The 7,562-nt window shown below is 40.0% G+C and overlaps 1 protein-coding gene across 1 annotated transcript in view; it reads right to left on the reverse strand.

Moving 5' to 3' along the window:
- The window catches only part of LOC109930073 (GTP-binding protein Rit2-like), a 280,539-nt gene that overhangs the window by 203,733 nt on the left and 69,244 nt on the right, over window positions 1–7,562 (reverse strand). The window lies entirely within an intron of this gene.

A 7,562-nucleotide genomic window follows, 5' to 3' on the forward strand; every position in this document is an offset into this window, starting at 1 on the left:
GTCAACTGATATGAATCAATATTTTATCTCACTAACAATTAACATTTAATATTGAAAATGTGAAAATATTATCTGATTGTGGGTACAGTTATATATTTCAGGTTTTTAACAACTATTGTTTTGCTCAAAATGACAGCCATGATAAGATCATGTAAAATTGAGCAGTAGTTAACAAGCTTATTTCTCAACCCTGCAGCTGTGGAGCTGAATCCCAGAGGAAACCAGATGCTCAATGTGATCAAGCAGATGTCTGAAAATATTTAAGAAAAAAATGAATAAAGTGTGGTTTGGAAACCAAGAATGGAGCTGGGCATCAACTCCGGGCAATATAATCCATTCATCTATTCATGATCCTTGAAATAGAGGCATGTTAATTATATTTTAATACAATCTTTAATATGAATTTCTGTTGTGCCTAGTGTTATTGATCCGCTTTTTCACTCTTGGACAAGCCTCGAATGCTTTCTGTTTTCAATGGAAACAATGACTATTCTGGCAATGCAAAAATTATTCATCCATTAATATGAACGCCCCCTTCCCCGTGTTCTTGTCCGACATTGTTAATTGATGGTATAAGTGCAGTGATGGCTTACAATGTCATTTTTCAACAAGAGCATAAGGTAGAGATGACATCCATTTCAAGACAAAACTGATGCTTCATCTATTAAAATGCTTCAATTCCCACCTCCTGTCTGCTTGACTACAGTAGGGCACTACATTTCAAGACCATATGTCTGGCTGACTTCTATCATCTCACAGTGAGATCAAGATGCTGCACAGATGAACAGCCAAAGGGGTGGAAATTAGGAAAATCTCAATTTGTAAATGCCAGCTTTGCAATTGAAACTACAATCATTCCCAAAAATGCAATTATTCATCACACTATATGTTAATATTTTCTAGTTTTAAACCTTGAAGCAATTAATCAAAATATTTACTCTGTGCATATAAAACATTTGTTTATTCAAAGTAAAACAACTTGATGTATCTTTTCATGATCTGTCCAGTGAGATGAAGTTATCAGATGTCTTACCATTTTTCTTGGATCACGTGGTAAATAGGCTTATTATGCATGGTTACATGCTTCACAGATTACACTATTCCATAAATATTTTTAAATCTGACTTTTCAAAAGTTATACATTACAAGGTATGGACGATTTTTATAATGCATCCAAGTGATACTTTCTGGAAGACATTTTACTATGTGTTTAATCATGCACAACAAATTATCTCATTTTACACTCTGCTGAAAAATTGAGACGGATGCACGAATATTATTGCATTTGGAAAGAAATAACAGTGTTGATCATCATGTTCTGTAGGCATTTGACAGGAATGCACAGAAAGCTACCTTTATTCTTCACAACTACTTACAATAACAATTCTTGTGAGATGGGCAGTTAAATGCAATTACTGTAAACCTTATACTTACAATTCTATACAGCATTATTTAAAGGACTCCATCAGATGAGTAGAATTAAAAAATACTTTAAATTCAGTTCTCAAACACCAGAACTGACATTCTACATTCTGAAATTGCTACATGAAATTGGGATGCACAGAGGGTCAAAGAAATTTTGAACAGGTTGTGACTTACGTGGCAACATTTACTTCCTATTCACCCATCAAAGCTATAATTGAAGGAGCTACTGGGGCTGAAATTCATCTTGGACAGCAATGCAAAATGATCAATAGAAAATTGGCAGTTTGTTCTACACTCTTATTTTATATTTTTGTTGTAAAGCCGGCTACCAAATTGCTTCAGGCCATTTTCCCTGACTGCCCCTTTCAGTCTCAATTAAACATGCACGAAACCTATATAAGCATTGCATGATAATAAATCTAAAAGTCAACTTCAGGGAAGAAATAAGAATCAAAGTCTGAAATTTGCTATAAAAACCCACTAATCTATAAAAATGAATTGGATTAATTTCAATCTTTCCCTGTCTTCAACAATACCATGCTGATATTGTTTTAGAATATTTGCAAAGCGTTAAAAGCTACGATACCTAAAAAAATCTATTAATTTATGTTCAGTGTATTAGTAAGATCTCCAACAGATTAATTAAAAGTGACTCCTACTCCTTGAGTCCATACTGACTGCCCTTTAACAAGTTATGCATTTCCATGTACTCATTCACTGGACCACTCAAGGTCATTTCAATGGTATTCCCTTATTATTTGCAGTCGAATGTATTTGTCTAGATTTTTGATTTGACCATTACACCATGCTTGGGTAGGACACCATGACACTTGACTATAATATAGCCTTTTCAGTACTGCAATGTAAAATTTGTCTTGGGAGGTAGCTCAAGGTGGATGATAGCAAATCAGCAGCTTATTTTACATTCCATGTAATTTGAAAGAAAGCAAAGTACTCTTGTGTACAATGTTTTTCACAAGGCTCAGGATACCTCAAAGCATTGACAGTCAATTATGTACTTTGAAGCATAGGCACTGTTGCATTGTAGAAAGCTGACATTCATAAGGTAGGGAGCCAGGCTGTAAAACTGGCCACTGATCTTATAAGTTCTTATTATGTTCTAACATCCACTTAATATCTATGCACTCTCTCCCTGCCTACACTCCATGCTCCCTGGGTCATTTGCAATAATTCTAGCAGATTACATTTGAAATCATTTGAACAAACTATATAGACGGAACATCAGGGGAAGTTATGGAGAATGGTTCTGCCATTGAGTTCCATACAACATTGTTTTATCTCAAGGCAGACGGCATTGCTGTCTGAGCAATTTTTAAAACTTTGTAAATGCCATTGATTATAAGAATGCAAGGAACAGGACCAGTAGTAGGCCATATGGCCCACCCAAACTGCTCCACCAGCAGGAACAGCAGCAACAATAATCTACCTGATTTTGGGGTAAACACAACCTTCCTGCCTGCCCCCAATAACCTTTAATAACTTGTTAATCAAATGTGCCTAATGCAACCTTGAATACATTTGTGACTCAACCTCCACTGCTCACTGAGGAATAGAATTCCAAAGACTAGGGAGGGTAGTCTTATTGCAACTGTACAAGGCACTGGTGAGAATATACCAGGAGTACTGTGAGTAGTTTTGGTTGCCTTATTTAAGAACAAATATTATTTCATTGGACGCAGTTCAGAGGAAGTTCACTAGGATGATTCCTGGTATGGGGGGATTGTCTTATGAGTAAATATTAAACAGGTTGGGACTCTACTCACTGGAGTTTAGAAGAATGACAGGTGATCTCATTCTTAAGTGGCTTGACAGGGTAAATGCAGAGGGGATGTGTCCTCTCATGGGAGAGTGTAGGACAATAGGGCACAGATTAAAAAAGGAGTGCAATTTAAGACTGAGATGAGGAGGAATTTCTTCTCTCATAGGGTTGTGAGTCTTTGGAACTCCTTGGCACAGAAAACTGTAGGGGCAGAATCCTTGTGAACATTTAGGCTGAGATTGATAGATTCTTGATCAGTAGGGGAGTCAGGGTAATGGGGAAAGGGCGGGAAAGTGGACATGAGGAATGAAGGATCAGCCACGATCTTATTCAATGGTAAAGCAGGCTCAAGGGACCAAATGACTGCCTCCTGTTCCTATTTCTTATGGTCTGATGATCTTATGGTCATATTCCCACATTCCTCCTCCTATAAGCTGTCTACTATGCATTACTTGGTGCAGCGGACTCCAGGGCCCAAAAGGCTGAGGCCTGTTCCTGTTTCTCATGGTCTGATGGTCTTCTGAGACATGAAATTCCTCCTCACTTTCTATTTCTCAGATCCCTAATTTTGTAACTGTGGCTCTAGTTCTAGAAGTCCCACTTATCCATTGATTGCAAAGTTGTTCTATCCTTTTAATCCTTTTTTTATTTGTTTGTGCATAAGATGCGGGCTTCACTAGGTCAGCAGTTATCATCCATCCCTAACTGCCCAGAAGAGAGTTAACAGTCAACCGCACTGCTGAGGGTCAGGAATCACATCTTTGCCAGACCAGGGAAGGTTGGAAGATTTCCTTTCCTACAGGGCATTAGTGAACCAGAATTTTTTTATGATGATCAACATAGGTTATATGGTTTCCATTTGGCTAGTTTTTAATTTCAGATTTTTAAAAATTGAATTCGCATTTCACCGTCTATCATAGTGGGATTCAAACCCATTTCACCAATTAGCCTAAGGTTCTAATGAGCAGTACATTACCACAAAACCACGACCACCCTGTAACAGTGATTTGATTTGATTTATTATTGTCACTTGTATCTATGTACAATGAAAAGTGCATTAGGATAATAGAACAGAGCAAAAATTCAATGTTATGGGCTGCAGAGAAGGTGTACAGACAGCAAGATCAACAGTAAATTTAAAGTTTGAGAGGTTCATTCAGAAGTCTAATAACAGTGAGGAAGAAGCTGTTCTTGAATCTATTCGTAGGTGTATACAAACTTATATTTTCTGCCCAATGGAAGAGGGTGGAAAAGAGTATTACCGGGAGGAAGGGGGTCTTTGATTATATTGGTCACTTTGCCGAGGGAGCCATTGGATAGGAAGCTGGTTTGCACGATGGACTGGGCTGTGTTCACAACTCTCTGTAATTTCTTATGGGTGTGGGAAGAACAGTTGCCAACCAAGCTATGATGTATCCAGATAGAATGCTTTCTATGGTGCATCTACAAAAATTGGTAAGAGTTCTTGTGGACATGCTGGATTTCCTTAGACTCCTGAGGAAATAGAGATGTTGTACTTTCTTGACTGTTGCATTGACATGGAAGGACCAGGACAGATTGTTGGTGATCATCACTCCCAGGAACTTGATGCACTCAACCATTCCAACTCAGCACCATTGATGCAGACAGGGGTCTGCCCTCAACTCCACTTCCAGAAGTCAGTGACCAGCTCCTTCATTTTGCTGGCAGCGATGGAGAGATTATCATCTTTACTTCATGCTGCTAAGCACTCAATCACTTTCCTGTATTCTGTCTCGTCGTTCTTTAAGATCTGACCTATAAATGTAGCTTAATGTTAGGCCTAGTGGGAGTTATCTTAACTTTTGAAGACTGACTTTAATGTAACAATCACAAAAGATCATCAATGAACACCAAAGATGCTTACACAGCACCTTCCAAACCCATGACCACTATTATCTAGAAGGTCAAGGCCAGCAGACATATAGGAACACCACCACTTGCAATTTCCCCTCCAAGCCACTCACCATCCTGACTTGGAATTATATCCTTTAGTGTCACTTGGTCAAAATTCTGGAATTCCCTCGCTAAGGGCATTTTGGGTCAACCTGCAGCAGATGGACTACAGCCGTTCGACAAGGGAGCTCACCACCACCTTCCCAAGTGCAACTAGGGATGGGCAATAAATGCTGGCATGGCAAGGATACTCACATCCGACAAGTGAATTTAAAAAAAAATCCAATTCCTACATTTGAAGGAGCAATCAGAAGAATTTTGAAAGAGGTTACTTCTGATAGCAATAAACAATATCCATTTTAGGTAGTTCCCCCTTTTGTCGTTTCAACTTGGTACTAATTGCAGCATGTGCAGGAACAAAGCTGAGGAGGCACAGCAAAGGTAAGTCTGAAATTATCATTGTGGTGCACAGAAGAGCACTCCTATTCCTCTGGAGCCTCCAAAAAACAATCTAACCCGCTTTGGTCCCTGTTCCGATATTTCTTGGCCTTTTCCCATCACCAGATGAAGTATGACCTGATATGAGCCAGCAGTGATCCAGTGATCTGGATTGGGCACACCTCCATGGCGCCTAACAGGTCTCTCAGAAGGTAGTGCTCATTTCTTTGTCGCAAGTACAATTGATCAATGGTGCATTTCCTGATCGGTCAGTCAAAAGTCGAAATTGATCCTTATAATAAAGTGGAATCCATTGCGCACAGGAAGTGCCCATAATGGGAAATACATTGGATAATATATTCTCTTCATTCATAAGCCTTTTTTGAACCAATGTATAATCTGTATCACAACATTATTAATTGAAAATTATAGAAGTTGCAAGGACATGTGTTAGACTTAAACCTGTCCCTATAGTCTATCGTCAAGCAAAAGAAAATGTTCATTGTTGCAAATAGCTCTCTTGACCTTTATAAAAAGCCAAATAGGGTTGTGCTAAATATATGTGAAACCTAAAGAAAATCTCTCAAATTTAACGAAATTACCAACAATTTCAACCTATTTCCTTACATATTTATAAGGGCAAATTATCAGAACAATATTTTTTGGAACACCTACGATCGGTTCGCAACAAACAACTGTGAATCATTTCAACTCCCCCTCCTACTCCTTGAATGATATGTCCATCCTGGGCCTCCTGCAGTACCACAACGATGCCACCCGAAGGTTGCAGGAACAGCATCTCATATTTCGCTTGGGAACCCTGCAGACCAATGGTATCAATGTGGACTTCACAAGCTTCAAACTCTCCCCTCCCCCGACCGCATCCCAAAACCAGCCCAGCTCATACCCGCCTCCCTAACCTGTCCTCCCACCTATCCACTCCTCCCACCTCAAGCCCCACCCCCATCTCCTACCTACTAGCCTCATCCCGCCTCCTTGACCTGTCCGTCCTCCCTGGACCAACCTAACTCACCTTTACTGGCTCCAACCCCGCCTCCTTGACCTGTTTGTCTCCTGTCCACCTATCTTCTCCTTTATCCATCTTCTATCCACCTTCCCCTTTCTCCCTATTTATTTCAGAATCCCCTTCCCCTCTCCCATTTTGAAGAAGGTTCTAGACCCAAAACGTCAGCTTTCCTGCTCCTCTGATGCTGCCTGGCCTGCTGTGTTCATCCAGCTCTACACCTTGTTATATCAGAACAATGTTGTTTTCTTTTCATTTTAAACTTTATGATGCATTTTATAGGCAAATTCTTCATCATCACATAATCTCCAGTTTATCCTTTGATGTTCCTGGAAATCTAAAATCTGATTGAAACAACCTTTCCTCATTTTGATTTTTGGATTAGGGCAGATTGAAGTTCTATTGCTGCTGCTGGATTTCAAAATCACATTATCAATGTAAAATGAGTATAAAAGAGGAGAACACGCCCCCATCTACGTCAACGGAACTGAGACTGAGAGAGTGAAGAGCATCAAGTTCCTCAGAGTGACGATAACCAACAACTTGTCCTAGACTTCCCACATAAAAGTGACAATCAAGAAGGCACAACAACGCCTCTTCTTCCGCAGGCGGCTCAGGAAATTTGGCATGTCCATAAGGTCCCTCACCAAGTTCTACAGATACACGATTGAAAGCATACTGTTCGGGTGCCTAACGGCCTGGTGTGACAACTTCTTTGCTCAGGACTGTAACAAACTACAGAAGGTTGTGTGCACAGCCCAGGCCCTCACAGAAGCCAACCTTCCATCCCTGGACTCTATCTACATGGCTCGCTGCCACAGAAAGGTGGCCAACATCATCAAAGACCTCAGAGATAGTAGGAACTGCAGATGCTGGAGAATCTGAGGTAACAAGGTGTAGAGCTGGATGAACACAGCAGGCCAAGCAGCATCAGAGGAGCAGGAAAGCTGACGTTTCGGGCCTAGACCCTTCTTCAGATAT

This window comes from Rhincodon typus, chromosome 1, assembly GCF_021869965.1.
Source record: "Rhincodon typus isolate 14 chromosome 1, sRhiTyp1.1, whole genome shotgun sequence".
NCBI classification, from domain to species: Eukaryota; Metazoa; Chordata; class Chondrichthyes; order Orectolobiformes; family Rhincodontidae; genus Rhincodon; species Rhincodon typus.